This window comes from Cupressus sempervirens, chromosome 1, assembly GCF_028749045.1.
Source record: "Cupressus sempervirens isolate cs-2001-9-10 chromosome 1, ASM2874904v1, whole genome shotgun sequence".
NCBI classification, from domain to species: Eukaryota; Viridiplantae; Streptophyta; class Pinopsida; order Cupressales; family Cupressaceae; genus Cupressus; species Cupressus sempervirens.
In genome coordinates this window covers 881,337,485-881,353,220 of record NC_143118.1, presented here as the reverse complement: position 1 = coordinate 881,353,220, position 15,736 = coordinate 881,337,485, and the positions used below count along the sequence as shown (strand labels likewise).

At 32.3% G+C, this 15,736-nt stretch overlaps 1 pseudogene; it reads right to left on the bottom strand.

The window, feature by feature from the left end:
- Positions 1 to 7,364: 7,364 nt before the first annotated feature.
- Positions 7,365 to 15,341, bottom strand: LOC149580644 (3-dehydrosphinganine reductase TSC10A-like; annotated as a pseudogene).
- Between the last annotated feature and the right edge of the window lie 395 nt (positions 15,342 to 15,736).

Below are 15,736 nucleotides of genomic sequence, written 5' to 3'. Positions count from 1 at the left end.
CTGAGAATAAGGTTTTTGTCAGAGAAACAGGCAGAATTGCTAAGAGAGGAAGCAAGGATCAGGTCTACTCTGATTGACATCCAGAATATGATCCTTCCTATCATGGACACAATGCAGAAGCATATAGCTCATTCTAAAACATTGATCCATGACAAAAACTTCTCTATTGCAGATCACATGATTGAACTCTCTGCAGAAGTTCAAATTGCACTCTCCACTAGCAAAATTTTGCAAGAAAATTGGGATAAGACTTTGGCTCTTATTCTCAAGGTACATTCAGAATTTATCTCTCATTTTGGAATCTTCGTGTAAATATATACTGTTTGGCATTATTATCAAAAAGGGGGAGATAGACTTCAAGAGCTAACTGTGCAAAAGATATATGTATTGACTTATAAATACTGTACATATTGTATGGGGGAGATATATGTAAATAAAAGGATATGTGTTGCAAGATTTGCAAAAAGATCAATTTTGAACTGTATGTCATTTTTATTTTGCACATAAACTTTGATTCATAATTGTTTTTGTCACTAATGCCAAAGGGGGAGATTGTTGGCATAAAGGTATTTGCCATTAATGACAACACTCATTATACAGTTCAAACTGAGCGTCGAAGACACAGTTCAAACTGAGCATCGAAGACACAGTTCAAACCGAGCGTCAAAGACACAGTTCAAACCGAGTAAAGTTGCACTTAGTGTTAACCGAGTGGAGTGTTAACCGAGTAAAGATAGAAGTAGTGTTAATTGAGTAAAGATGGAAGCAGTGTTAACCGAGTGAAGATGTACTTAGTGTTAACCGAGTAAAGATGGACTCAGTATTGACCGAGTGAAGAAGGACTCAGTGTTAACTAAGTTTAGTCGGTTAACAAAGAAATTAGTTTTTACCGAGTGACACTATATCTATCGAGTCACCAATGGTTACCGAGTTCTAGGAAATGTTGTATGACTAGTATGGATTGAGCCCCTACCTCTACCAAGTGCATGATGATGCCGTGTAACATAGTGGATGCCATGTATCAGAAGGTCATCAAGTCTATCTGAAGAACCTGAGTTTATTTTACTATTTGGCCGACTCAGTTATATTTTGTTTACTTGTGTTCAGCCGACCTTGCATCTATAATTATTGAAATGGTATATAATACAGAGTTGTAATTGTTGTAATGGATATGAGACATGTATGAATATATTGTGATACAAGAGACAGATGTGAATTCAGTAGCAAAGCAGTATATTAGCAAGGTTCACAAGGTGCAGTAAAGATTTCATCAATCACAAGAGGTGATTATTGCAAAGGATCTAATCAAGGTATATGTAGATCTGATTGGTTCATCCTAATAGGTGAATCATCTAAAATCCTCTAACAAGGTAGACTTAACAGTCTTTGTATAAATCTCCTAACAGAGTGCATACTTGTAAAGTATGTTTTAAATCCTTTAACAAGGTGGATCTAGCAATCCTCTTTGCTCCTAACAGGGAAGATCACCAGAAGTGATCATTGTATGCCTTAACTGGCTAACTTCCTACTGCAGAAAAGAAGCTTTGTGGGTTTCATCCCCACCCTAGTTTTACTTTCTATTTTGGAAGGTTTCTAGGTCACCAAAATCTCTGTGCATATGTGTTATGAATATTTATTTATCTCTTGCATGCATCAGATTAGGTGAATGAATGATTTTCCAGTTTATGCTGAATTAACTTAAGAGTTGTAAAGTTACTGATTCACCCCTCCCCTCTTAGTAACTTGTTATATCTTGAATATTTCCAACAGGTGCATGCCTATTAGAACATGTGCATAAATATTGGTAATTATTGAGCTAGTTGTATAATTGAACCATTCATAAATAATTTGTATCAAACAACTTTATAAAATGATCATTATTTCACCCTTGTACATATAAAAGATATCATAAAATGCACACTTTCCTTAAGTTAGTTTGCTCATTAAGGCTATAATCTATTAACAAAACTACTTCATGCACTAAAGAAATATAAGTATTTATTATTAGCACAAAGTTTTTTACCTCAAGATTTTTTTTCTTAATATCATTAATACATCAAATTCTTAAAAAAACAATAGGAATAGTTGAACAACATTTTTTAAGCTATAAAGAAATGAGATATTTTATTAGTTCATGCCAATATATTAGTCATTAGACTCTCCCTTAATTAATTTGCTAACAAACAAAATTCACAATTCCAAAGTTTAGATGATGATATTGTTAAAATTAACATGTGAAACATATTTTCTTTTTTCTTATTGACTGTAGTCACTTTTTAGTCACTTTTTTACTAGAGGTTATTTATTTTTGTAATACAAAAATTAGGAAGAAAAAGATGGAATGATAAGCACAAATTTATTGCAATGTAGGAAACTTTTTGTCACATGAGTTTTACAATCTCTTTATTATAACATGAATTAAATTATTTATGTTTGTAGTTTTTGAAAATAATTGTGATTGATCTTTTAAAGAAAATAAAATTTCAAAATCAATTATAATGTACATTGTTTTATAAATAAATATGAATGTGATTTTTAAATTAAAATTAAGATTTAATATAATAATAATAATAAAATTATATTATAAGTTTTATTTTTCAATGGAGGTCATCCACAAACAATTTTAGGTACTTGATACAGGTCCACACGTGTCTTAAACATCCACTCTAGCAAATTTTCCCGAGGCATAATTCCAACCCCATCCCTTATATTTTAAACTAAAATATAAAATTACTTTCTATAATTTCTATTATCTATGTAATCTGATTGTTTCCATAAAATAAAATAAAATTAGTTTAGAGAACAAGTAATTTTTGGTACATAAGATAACTTTTTAATATTAGATTTATTAATTTTAAACATTATGAATTTTTTTTTTTTGAGAGAAAACTTATTTTAAAAGTGATGGAATTATTTTTATTATGGTTTATGTTTTACAAATTTAGCTTCATATATCTTATGTAGTATATTCTATTACTTGCATTTTCTATCTTGATATTTTTGTATTCTAAGTTTGTAAAGACCGGGTTCTTGAACAAAGATAAAATACTTTAGCTTCTAAAATCTATAATCCTTTGTGAATTGGGTTCTTTATGGTTTTTTCACTATATAATTTATGTATTCCACTTCAGTGTCACCACTATCTCTTGAACTCATGGAGAATTTAGTCTACTTTTCGTTTCTTACAATATAGTCAGAGACTAAAGCTTTGTTTTGAACATTTCTCATTCTTAGAATTTGAAGATTTTCTTAACAAAACTTTTCAAGCTATAAAATAGTAGATTTTAAGGAGGCTATTCTTGAGCAAATAAATCATCTTTCGATACATACACCTAATGTAACATAGATATTTTTATTTATACTACAGGCTCAGTGGGTGCCATCTTTACTTAGATAATTCATTGAGGCTATATATGATCCATTATAATTCAGCTACTTCATACAATAAGCATATGAACATGTTTATTACATGCAGCCATTTTCGATAGAAAGATTATTAATCTGAATCTCCGTAAACCCTATAAAACTATACTTATTTGCTACTAATTTTCATAGGCTTCATTGATTTTTTAGGGCTGTATTTTTCTTATTTCTAAGAAAATTTAGCCAGAATATTTCTTTTGTAATGAATATTTTGGAGTGTGTTTATTTTCTTAACACTTTGTGTGTAATTTTTTTAGTAAGATTACCTTAGATTGTTGATATGTCAATGGTCTTTTAAGTGTTGCATTGTATGAGGGCCAATCATCCAAGTTTATCTTGCAAATAGTTTTTTGGATGTAATTTATTATTAAGATTATCCTAAATTGTTTTTTATATTAAGCAATAAAAACAATCTGTTGACCAAGAAAGCCTACTCACTAGTCACCCATATTCAATATAAAAAATAGAGTATTATTAACATTCAACTATTTAAACACCTATAAAAATAGAAGATAACAATAAAATAGTAGAATAAAAACTATACTAAACTGAATTAATCAAAGTCTTAAGAGTCTTTATACCTAACCATATTAAAAAAAAAACACAAAATGAGGTTGAACCCTCATTCATCCTCCAAACTTATAGTAAATCATCCACCACAAACCTATATAGCCTCGAGAATTTGTCAGCCTTGTCTTTTTATGTATCCTCCACCTTCTCCTGGTGCAAGAATTGGAGTGTAGTAGCGGCAGCATGCATGACTTTGAGAGCAAAGTTTGTTGAAGTATTGAACCTCAGGTCCAGCTCATAGGTTTTCTCCAAATTGAAGGTAAGGAGGGCATCCCAGAAAAAATAGAGGGGGTGTTGGGTAATAGGGGGATAGAAACATTATCTTCATTGGAATGGGACATCGAAGAAGAGAGGAGACTTTGTTGGCTTAACTCCATGCAGAGATATTTATATTTGGTGGAGGTTGGAACTCATCTCTCTTTACTTGGGTTGATACTTTATGAAGACTATAGAATGTTTATATTTATCAGCAATTTTATAAAGAGTTATTAATTTTGTCTCCATCACAAAATATGTTTTTTCAGAACATGTATTGCACTCATGGTGATTTGACCTTTATTAGAGAACAAATGTGAATAGGGTATCAATTGTTTCAATTATCATTTACTTCATTCAAATTTTTAAGTATTAATTTTAGAGAGTAAATAAATGATAACTAAAAAATTAATTAGTAAATTTTATATGTACTAAAAGTTATCTTTTTACATTCTAATAATTTGAACTTTCAAGTTTTATTTAAAGGAGTTGTGTAAGTTTATTAACATTCATAGTGTACTATTATGGGACATAATTACATAAGTATCAATGAAAAATCTTACAACATGCATTGTTACTACCATGAAGTTAGAAAATATCTATGAACAATCAAGTCACATTAAAAAATATAACAAAAAATTCATTGAAATATCACTTAGAATTTGTATACATGTACACGCTGTCCTTTCCAACAAAACATGTAAAACAAAATAAAGAAGAGGGAGGAACTTATTGTTAGAATACTCAAGTTATTGTATATCTGTTGAGGTAAGAACTATCTCATCGTAGTGGGTGTCACCTTCCTTTATGTTTGTTTACTCATTGAAAGTATAATCCATAATACAAAATTACTTCATACATGAAAGAAATATAAATTTTAATCTTAATCTGGTTGCCATATAAAATTCTTCAACAACTTTGAGAATAATTTAACATTTTTCAAGCTATAAAACAATATGATTTTACTTGGATGATTTTTAATTTTTAAATAACTACAATTTGAAGAATATCTTAACAAGACATTTCAAGCTATAAAATAATGGTCCTAGATAATATCCAAACAAAATATACTAGAGACTTAAAAAAAGTCATATATATATTTTTTCAGTCAAATATATCCTAAAACAATAGCCTTTAAGGAGGCTATTCTTAAATATTGTCCAGTTTAATATGTATGCATCTAAACTAAGAAAGAGAAGACATGCTTGTGATTTTTATTTATTTATACTGCAGGCATAGTGAGTGCCATCTTTACATAGGTCAACATATTCATTGAGGCTGTGATCTAGGATAGGCTATCTACTTTGTACATGAACCAGATGAACATGTTTATTAGGTGTAGGAGTTTCTTTTCATGAAATTATTATTATTATAGTCCATCTTGAGTGCCTTCACATATGTGGTTCTAGGGAGACTCTGTCATAGAGAAACGTAATGGAGATCAAGAATAACTTAGGTAAGCAAGGCATGGAAATGTTTAAAATTTCATTGAACAAGGCACAACACTCCAACTTGTATGAGGCCTTTTCTAAGAACATCACGTTGGGTGTGAAGGAAGACTTTCAAAATCATCATTTCATGATCGTGGGTGTGAATGAATACTATTAACATCATGCCATATAATTAGTAGATTTCTTGAGATATTGTTCTACAAACAATGTCATCGAATAATTAGGCTAAAGGATTAGGTCACATGCATTGAAAGATAATATATAAAGAGAAATGGTTTTTATCCCCTAAGTAAGGATAAAGGATTAGGTCACATGCATTAAAGATAATTGGTTTTTCCTCCTAATTACTTAGTTATATCAGGCTAGCTTTCTATTATTTAATTTATTTATTTTTGAAAATGTATAAATAAGCTCTTAGTAGTAATCAATTAACAGATTACATTGTTGAGTCTCTATCTTCTTTTTTAAAAGATCACCATGATATTTATTTTCTATTTTCATATGTGTAATATTATCAATTCGAATGAGAGAAAATGGATAGAGAGAAAATTGTAGATATTTGTTATAAAGGAGGAAAGTGGTGGAAAATAAAAGTAATTTGCATTAAAAGAGGTGAAAGTTCCAATTTGTCCAAAATTTTTAAGATAATGTATACCAAAGTTATGGATATTGTTGGAGAATATTATTTGAGAAATATTTTTTGGCATAAGATGGTAAATATGGTTGAAACAATTAGTATAGTTTTTTATTATTGGAATATATGGATAAAGCCTTTGTTAAAATCTTAGAATTTGTGAAACTTTTAAAGTAAGATGGAAAAGATATAGATGCAGTGATCAATTGACAAAAAACTAACTTGAGCAAAATGAATAGAACATTATGAAACATTACTTCTAATCAAAGGTACATTAAGTCATAAAAAATTTCTTAGAATAAGTGGTGCTGAAAAATCTAAAGATGCATGAAGTATTCTAATAAATGCATATCTTGATACTCATACAACCAAATTGCAAATACTAAGAAAATATTAAAATGAATCACAATGAATCAGTTTAAAATAGGGGAAGTAATTGTTTATTGCTTTCAACTCCAATTTCATCCAATAGATACATCTCTGGATTTGATCCAAAGGATCTTATATAGACTGACACCAACTCATCCAAGCTAAATTTGAATGTCTCAACCATTGGAGATGGGTAGTTACATGGTTTTGTGAAAAGCTGCATTATTGACAAAATATTGTCAATTGTGACAACGTTTTGCACTATTTTTTATATTTCTTAAAACCTTTTGTAAACATGTCCCTAAAAACATCAAATCATATTCTACCATGGACCATTTGACTAGTTTGATAATGAGGTCTTATATTGGGCTACTCAGGCCAATGGTTTATATGTTGGATTGTTATTACATTTTATTTGGTCCATAGAACCTTAAACATCCTACTTACACCTACATACATCATTTAGACTTATGACATCCCATGAATATTGTTTTCCTTCAAAATGCTCCTCCACCAAAGAGAATCAAAATAATACTAAAATTTTAAAAGTCCATGATATATAATTTCACCATTGAAAATGTTTATAAATTTAAAAAATAACAATATTTTTCTTACAACAACAAATATATAAAATATGAGATTTGTCTTTTTTAAAAATCCTTCTAAAATCTCTTATTATAGATATATTTTATAGTATTATAAACATAACTAGAAGCCAAAAAGTTGAAGAGTCTCAGAGGAATATATAATATCAATTCAACCAAAGCCCTTCCAAATGAGTCTTTAGGCATAGGTCCACGAGATAATGTTTGTAATGCAAGGCTAATGAATTTGCTCATGACTAGAAATGTTCCATTCTTTATTGCTTCTAATGTGTATTTTGCAACATAGTCTCATTTCTCTACTTCTCCTCTATTATAGAAAGTTGTGGCCTTAACAATCTACAAGATATTTCTATTGTCTTCCAAGCCACCTATACAATTAGAAATATAGGAACAAAATTAGATAATGATGACTTAAGATTACATTAATGAACATATAGAAGATGATTGAACACGATTTTTCAATTAGATAGTCGTTTTGATTGCTACTATGTTTAAGATACTTTTCTAAAGCCTAAAAGAAAAGAAATATATGTACATAAAATTACAAAAAAGTTTGAAAAAATATTCAGGTGGGAACTTTATAAAGTTTACTATATTATTTCATTTATATAATTCATATAATTCATTATTATAATTAAGTAGTAAATAAAAACATATAGTGTTTATTCTAAATGTTGATGTTAAACATGTTACACAATTTAATGCTAAATTAAAGATTATGTTGATAAGTAGAAGATATTTTGTATAACAAGTCAAGTTGTGATATTCTATCACAATTCATGTGTATTTTTTGAGTTAAATTTTTTGACTCATGTTTAATGAGTATTGGTTCACAAGAATTCATCTCTCTTTAGATTGAATATAACATTTAGTATTCATTGCATCTAGGTGATTGTCACAAAAGTAAAACTTAGGTCAATGAGTTTGATTAGAAAACTATAAAATTTGAGATCTTGATAATAGTATGACAAATATTTCATTAATAGAGTTAGAAATATAATATTTATAATCATCAATTATGTACATGTGAATCTTAAAAATTAAACATAAATGAAGATGATAACAAAAGCTTCTCTATTTTTATTTAATTCAAAATTTACAAAGTTTAATCTTATTAAGATGAAACTAGATTACTTACAATGATCAAGTAAAGGGGTTTCCACAAACCCTGGAAATACTATACTAATTCAAATGTTATAAGGTATCAATTCAAGCTTGAGAGTTTCTCCAAGTCCCTTCAGAGAATATTTGGTTGCAGTACATACCGAGTTAGTGTACCAAGGGTACTACCAAAAAGATAAAACATTATTAAAGGAAACAAAAGATTTATAGATTAATTTATTAAAAATAATCTATGAGGTAACTTTACATAACTAAGACTTTCAATTAAGAACCATACTTTGTAAAATGAAACGTTGGTAACATACCATTCCTGCCAAAGAATTCATGAGAACAATTGACATGGGTGTTTGGGGACTCCTCTTCTTCAACAATGGAATCCCAATATGCACAGTATTGACAACCCCTGTCAAATTGGCCTGAATCATGTTATGAACATCTTCAATCCTACACTCATCTAGAAGTGTAGTTTTTGCCACACCTACATTACAAATTAGGACATCAACAACCCTCCATTCAAAAGACTCTTTTATTGCCTTTACCAACTCTTTTATTACCTTTGCCAATGTTTCATAAACTCCCACATCTACAATCTATTCAAAATTAGAAATCAGATCAGACATGAAGATTTCTAGGTTTTGAGATAAGCTTAAAATGGAAGAATAAGATAAAACCATCGTTAATATTTTATGTTTGTTGTCACCATCTTTGGCTAGAATTTGTTCTACTTTCTCCAAATTAGTGGAGCTTATGTCTACAATTGTGATCAATGCTCCTTTAGAGAGAACTGTTGGAATATTTAATGCTATTGACATTTGTCCTTGGAGCCAAATGCCCACCTACCACCCCTAATGGACTCCAGAATAGACATAAAACATAAATGCGGTGGGTAAGTTCTTGAAATCAGGAAAGAGGGGGAAATGTGTATGAGAAAAAAGAATGTTTTATATTCATTCAATGAGAGTTAGTTCAGAGTTTAGCAAATCAAAGAGAAGTTACAGAGAGAAGAAAGTAAGCGATCAACAGATCTATTTGTGCAGAAGATAGAAGGAAGTTTGTGTTGTGTTTCCAATTGCACGTGTTTCTTCCTCTATTCATTATGTAAATTTTTTATTGTTGGTTTCATCCCATTGAAGAATTGATTGCTCTAGGCACCATTGTATGCAACCATTAGAGCTGCAAGTTTGAAGTATTGAAGTTTTTACCAGTTTAGGGTTATTTTAGGTTTTTCCTAGTTGAAGCTGAATGCTCCTAGATTTTGTAATGTTTTATTCAAAGTTAAATAGAAAGTAAGCATGCATACTTTAATCCATTGTTCTTCCTCTATTCATTACATTTGAGAAGTTTGTTTAGAAGCTTCAAGCTTTGGCTCTCTAGTTTTAATGGTGAAATCGTTCACATTGAAATTCTAAGTTATATTTATCTTTCAGTTTGAGCCGAGCTCACTTGGCATCCATTGCTGCCAATCATTTCCCTTTGTGTGTCAAGCTTACTTGGCTTCCTCTTGTGCCGAGCTAGCTTGACACCTGTTGCCTATCTCTCACCACCTTTAGGTGTCGAGCAATTGCCACTCAACACCTTCAAGTGCCTACCAAAATTGGCACTTGACACCTTCATGTGCCGAGAATTTTTTTAAGGTTTGAGAAATTGATTTTAAAGTTTGTGAATTTGATTTTATTTCTCTCACATAGTATCAGAGCTTTGAGGCCCCACATCCAAAGTGAGTTAGGACAATTTTTTTTGGGATATTTGACATGGTAGGAGATGAAGGAAAGATATCGTAGTAGCCACCACCCTTCAATGGACAAAATTATGATACATGGGAAAAGAAGATGAAACCATAATGGTTGCAAATGATTTGTGGGAGTTTGTAGTTAATGGGTTCAATGATGTGATAGAACCAACTTAGTATGCTGCTCTTACCAATAATCAAAAGACTAATTTGAAAGAGTCAAGGGGGAAGGATGCTAAGGTATTAAGTTTGATTGAAGCAGCAATGACAGAGACAATATTCCCAAAGATTGCAACAAAAAATTATGCAAAGGAAGGTTGGGATATCCTTGAGAAAAACTTCAAGGGGACTGATAAAGTCTATACTATAAAGCTACAGAATACAAGGAGGGAGTTTGAGAACCTTCAGATGAAGGAAAATGAATCAATTGCAGATTTTAATTCAAGGAATTCCAATGTGATTAATCAATTAAATTCAAATGGAGAAGACTATCAAGAGCATAGGATAGTGGAGAAGATATTAAGGACTTTACCTCATAAATATGAAAATTTGGTCATGAACATAGAAGAGGCAAAATACCTCACAGTTTTGACAATGGATGAGTTGATGGGTACTTTTAAAACCAATGAGCATAGGATCAATAGATATGCATTTTCTTCTTCTCAAGAGCAAGCATTCAAAGCTCAATCAAATCCAAGAGGAAGGGGGAGAGGAAGATATGGCTTAGGTAGAAACTCTAGAGGTAGAGGCTGAGGAAATGGAGGACAAAGAAATGCTACAGTAGAAAGCTCAGGAATAGTAGATAGAGCAAGTAGCTCACAAAATACTTCAAGAGGAGGTAAGAAAAACTACAACTCAAATAGGAGTAATGTAGAATGCTACTACTATCATAAATATGGGCATTATGCAAGTGAATGATGGAAGAAGAAAAATGATTAGTCAAGATGAGCAAATGTGGTTGATGTGAACATGGGAAGTGGAAACAATGCCACTGCCTTCATCATGTGCAATGTTAGTGAAGAAGGAAGCTCTGAGGTTTGGTATCTCAACAGTAGATGTAGCAACGACATAATTTGTAATGAAACCTTGTTTTCATTCATTGACAAGAGTTTCAAATCTGAGATTAAAATGGGTAAGAATGGAACCCTACTAGTAGTGGGAAAATGATCTATTATGGTCCGCACCAAGTAGGGTGAGAAGAAGGAAATACAAAATGTGTACTTTTCCCCTAGTATGAAGCACAACTTGATTAGTATTGATCATCTCATTCAAAATGGATACAAAGCACTGATGGAGAATGACACGTGTGTCATTCATGAGAAGGATGTGAGCAAGAACTTGCTTGCAATAGTTCAAATGAAAAAGAACAGAATGTTTCCCTTGAAGATAGAGACATGTTTCTCATCTCAAGTTGGTGTTGCACCTCCCACACAATCAGCTCTAAGGAGTGTGATTGAAGACCCCTCATGGCTATGGCACCTCAAGTATGGTCATCTTGGCTATGCTGATTTAAATTTGTTGTCAAATAAAAGAATGGTAGAAGGTTTTCCATGAATAAGAAATTCATGTGACAAGTGTGAGGCTTTGTTTTTGGGTAAGTAGCATAGGCTTCCCTTTAATTTTAAAAATTCTAGGAGGGCTAGATATCCATTATAGTTAGTGCATACTAACCTAGTTGGTCCTATGCAAGTTACTTCCATTGGGAGGAGTACTTATTTTATGAAATTTATTGATGATTTCGATCGTAGGACATCGGTGTATTTCTTAAAGAATAAATTTGAAGCATTTGATAAATTTGTAGAATTCAAAGCCTGGGCTAAAAGAGACTGTGGACACTATATCAAGGTCCTAAAATTAGATAGAGGAGGGGAGTATACCTCCAATTCTTTTGTAAATTTTTGTAGGAAACATGGTATAAAGAAAGATCTCACAACTAGCTATACACCACAGCAGAATGGAGTGGCTAAAAGAAAGAATAGGAAAGAAGCATGATGAAAGAGAAAAGTCCCCCAACTAAATTTTGGGGAGAGGCTGTGGCAACAAAAATTTACCTAATTATTAGGTGTCCTACAAAGGTTGTCCATGATAGAATTCCAATGGAAGCATGGTCACGAGGAAGATGGATAGTTGAACACCTAAGGGTGTTTGGATGTGTTGCATATGCACATGTGCCTAAAGAGAAAAGGAAGAAATTGGATGACAAAGGTGTGAAGTGCATCTTCATAGGGTACAAATCAGAATCAAAGGCATACCAATTGTATGACCCATTGAACAACAAGATGATTCTCTCAAGAGATGTAGAATTTCTTGAAAATTAGTCATTGTATGGACCAACTGATGAGTGACCCAACACTTCAAGTAAAGTGCCAATTATTAGTGAAGAAGATGCTGATGAATAGCAAGAAGAAGGAGCAAATAGAAGAAAAGGAAAGCAACCACAATCATTGCCGAGCTCCTCTAGGCATGACCGAGTGTTAGTGTCGAGTACCAATGAAGACCGAACTAGTTGACAAAGTAGCAACAGTGAAGATTCTAATCCCACACTCTCCTCCCTGTTACCAAGAAAGACCAAGAGTCTTAGGGATATATACCAAGATGAAAGGTATGAAGATTATGATGAGAGTGTTAATTTTGCATTATTTTCTCATAGTGATCCAATAAATTTTGAAGAAGCTATTAAGGAGAAGAAATGGTGTAAGGCCATGGATGAGGAAATAGATGCTATAAAAAGAAATGAGACATGGGAGCTAACTGAATTGCCTCCCAAGAAGCAAGTTATTGGAGTGAAATGGGTGTAAAGAAAAAATGCATTGTTGAAGGCAAGATTGATAGTCATAAGGCAAGGCTAGTAGTCAAGGGCTACAAACAACAATATGGTAGAGATTATGATGAGACATATGCCCCAGTTGCAAGAATGGAAACTGTGTGTGCTATCATAGCAATTGCAGCTCAGCACAAATGGAAGGTATATCAAATGGATGTGAAGTCCACCTACCAAAATGGTGTATTGAAAGAAGAAGTGTATGTGGAGTAGCCACCTAGTTATGAAGTTGCAGGTGAAGAGAATAAAGTATATAGATTAAAGAGAGCTCTTTATGGGCTCAAGAAAGGTCCAAGGGCATGGTATAGTAGGATTGACTCATATTTGATGAGAAATGGCTTTAGCAAAAGCAAATGAAAATGTGTTGATTTTTGTCTTGTATGTAGATGATTTGATTTTTACTAGTAATGATAAGGCTCTAATTGGTGAGTTCAAAGAGACCATGAAAAATGAATTTGAGATGATAGACCTTGGTCTCTTGAAGTACTTTCTAGGTATAGAAGTAAAACAAATGCATGATGGCATGTTCATCTCTCAAGAAAAGTATGCATGGCAAATTTTGGAGAGATTTGAAATGCAGAATAGTAAGGCAGCCCCAACACCAATAGCAGTAGGTCTGAAGTTGAGCAAGGAAGACTCTAGCAAGAGAATGGATCCAACACTATACAAGAGTATGGTTGGAAGTCTGATGTACTTGACTACAACTCAGCCAAACTTGATGCATGCAGTAAGTTTGACTTCTAGATTTATGGAAACACCAAAGGATTCCCATTGGCAAGCAGGAAAGAGGATCCTAAGGTATGTGAAAGGTACCAAGGGATTTGGGATTTTGTATACTACAACAAATGCATTTAAGTTGATAGGATACACTAATAGTGATTGGGCTGAAAGTATAGATGATAGGAAGAGCACTTTCAGATACATGTTTCATATGGGATCGCATGCAATTTCATGGGCATCCAAGAAGCAACCTATTGTTTTTGAATCTACATCAGAGGCTAAATACATAGCAGCAAATGCAGCAGCATGGAAAGCAATTTGGTTGAGGAAGATCTTGATAGATTTGAATGAAAGGCAAGAGGATGAAACCACAATTTATTGTGACAACATATCATCAATTGTATTGTCCAAGAATCTAGTCTTCCATGGGAGAAGCAAACATATTGAGATTAGATATCACTTCATCAAAGAGTTGGTGGAGGATGGGGATATCAAAATGGAATTTTGCAAGTCTGAGTAATAGCTGATAGACATTTTTACCAAGCCATTAGGCATTGGATGTTTTTTACACCTAAGAGAGTGTCTTGGTGTAGTTGAATTGGATCAGCAGTGATCCTTGTTTGTTTGGCTTGGGACAAAGGGGGAGTGTTGGAATATTTAATGCTATTGACATTTGCCCTTGGAGCCAAATTCCCATCTACCACCTGCGACGGACTCCAAAATAAAAATAAAACATAAATGCAGTGGGTGAGTTTTTGAAATCAAGAAAGAGGGGGAAAATGTGTATGACAAAAAGGAATGTTTTAGATTCATTCAGTGAGAGTTAGTTTAGAGTTTAGCAGGTCAGAGAGAAGTTGTAGAGAGAAGAAAGTAAGTGATCAGCATATCCATTTGTGTAGAAGACAGAAAGAAGTTTGTGTCATGTTTCCAATTGCATGTGTTTCTTCCTCTATTCATTCTATAAGTTTTTTATTGTTGGTTTCATCCTGTTAAAGTAGTGATTGCTCCAGGTACCATTGTATGCAGCCATTTGAGTTGCAAGTTTGAAGTATTGAAGTTTTTACTAGTTTAGGGTTATTTTAGGTTTTATCTGGTTGAAGCCAATTGATCCCAGATTTTGTAATGTTTTAATCAAAGTTGAATAGAAAGGAAGTAGGCATACTTGAATCTGTTGTTCTTCTTCTATTCATTGCATTTGAGAAGTTTGTTTAGAAGCTTCAAGCTTTGGCTCTCTAGTTTTAATGGTGAAAGCATTCATATTGAAATTCTAAGTTATATTTATCTTCCAATTTGAGCTGAGCTCACTCAACATCCACTACTACTGAGCATTTCCCTTTGTGTGCTAAGCTTACTCGGCATCCTCTTGTGCCAAGCTAGCTTGACACCTGTTGCCTATCACTCAACACCTTCAAGTGCCAAGCAACTACCACTTGGAACCTTCAAGTGCCAACTAAAACTAGCACTCGACACCTTCATGTGCCAAGAAATTTTTTTAGGTTTGAGAAATTGATTTTAAAGTTTTTGAATTTGATTTTATTTCTCTCACAAGATCGTCTTTGGCAATGGCAAGTCCAATCCCACTTGATCTACCTATTATTAGAACATGCTTTCCCTCTAGAGATTGCAGCCTTGCTGATCTCATCTTCACTGGAATGGAACAAAAAAAGAAAAGAGGAGGATTTGGTGATTTACTTCAATAGACTGTAGAGTCATTTATATCTGTTGTAGGTGGGAACTCCTTTCTTTTTACTTGGGTTGATACTTTCATGAAGAATATTGAATGTTAATAGTCCAACTTTGTGATGGTTTGATTTCATAAAGAGTTGTTTATGTTGTAGGTGAGGAGTTCAATTTTTTTCTATTTGTAATTAAGAAGAGTAGGTAGAGTAGGTAGATTTTCACAATCTATAAGGATTTTATTTAATCAAATCACACTTCTTAAATACAAATTTTTAACCTAATTGAATCTAGAAATAGTTCAGATAATTTCATTAAGACCAAGGAAGACCATCCAGTAGTTGCTAAAGCTAAAACTCT